Below are 1,377 nucleotides of genomic sequence, written 5' to 3' on the forward strand. Positions count from 1 at the left end.
AGAAGCTGCCCCGTCGCTGTAGGCTATGCTAGCGCTAGCTAGCCCGCTACTCCTGGACTGTTGCGCTGGGCTCAACATAGACGTTATTAGAGCCTTTTTGGAGGTTGGTTTTGCGTTCTTTGGTGCCATGTGGTCAGCGATAACTAGTACAGTTGACTGAAGAAGCGAGAAGCAAGATAGTACAGGTTGTTTTTTGTTTTTTTTTTAAAGAAAATTGGAGAGGGCTCCACCGCACGTCTGTTCAGCACCCCGACATGACCGGAAGTGACCCAGTACTCTTTGTTGAAATATTATTATTCTGCAATTCAAAAATAAAATTCTAAATTTCAAATATATTATAATATTATAGAGACAACTGAAAGCACCAGAGCTGTAACTGGAATACTGCAGTGTTGTAAAATCATCTTACATTTGCTTAAGATTATAAGAGCATCACAAACTCATATGACCCATATGAATCTTTATAAACCAACTCAACAAATGTGTACAAGAATGTATTTGACTAAATTAAAGATTGGCTTAGGATCAGTTAAATTCACCTCAGTGCCCAGAGTATAGAAATGTAAGCAGCATTTCTATGACATTCATGGAGGTTGGCAAGTTTTTTTTTTCCAGTTTCTTTACTCTGTGAATTATAAAACTGCTATTTATACATTAAGAGTTAAAAATTTGTTGTGCAAAATGAATAAACCATGCGATTTGTTTCCCCTTTAGATCTGCAGGCACAGGATAAATACATTCATAAGCTTTTGCACAGAAAAGTCGCCCTAATGTATATTAAATAAACTTTTACATACAGCATCTTTGAAATGCCTTATTTGGGAAGGATAAAAATGTTAGAATATAATTCATACAAATAAAAAAAAAAATGCTTCGCTGTATTAGGTTAAATTGTGAGACAACGACGACGTCATTCATGGCTTAAAGAACGTGGCTGAAGTACTGACAGAAATCATGTTTTTGTGTGTTTGAGCTCACCGTAGAGCCCTCTGCAGCTCATCTATAAATAGTCAGCGGAGAATGAGTGAGTGGCACAGCGTGGGACAACAAATACAACATCCATTAAAAAAAAAAGTTTGATGAAATAACAATAAGGCTTTGTTCGCTTCACCAGCTTCGTTGTTTAATTCACTTCTGAATCAGTATAGATCTGATCTGAATTATTCAAAGTTAAACATAGAAGTGCCTTGCTTCTTCGTGGAATTGTGGGTGTCCACTGCAATGACACAAATGAGTAACAAATAAGGCCAAAAAAAAATAGGACTTTTATTTAATTCAGTTTGATAATGTGAGCTTAGCTTAAAAACATATTTGGAGGTTATAAGTGAGGAAAAACAATGCTTCACATTTCTTGAAGCCCTCCTAAATATAGGGGAG

General features: G+C 36.2%; 1 protein-coding gene across 1 annotated transcript in view; it reads left to right on the plus strand.

Moving 5' to 3' along the window:
• rnf11b (ring finger protein 11b) overlaps nt 1-1,377 on the plus strand; it is a 29,162-nt gene that overhangs the window by 19,898 nt on the left and 7,887 nt on the right. The gene's annotated exons all lie outside the window — the stretch shown is intronic.

Source organism: Kryptolebias marmoratus, linkage group LG24 (genome assembly GCF_001649575.2).
Source record: "Kryptolebias marmoratus isolate JLee-2015 linkage group LG24, ASM164957v2, whole genome shotgun sequence".
In the NCBI taxonomy this organism is placed as follows: domain Eukaryota; kingdom Metazoa; phylum Chordata; class Actinopteri; order Cyprinodontiformes; family Rivulidae; genus Kryptolebias; species Kryptolebias marmoratus.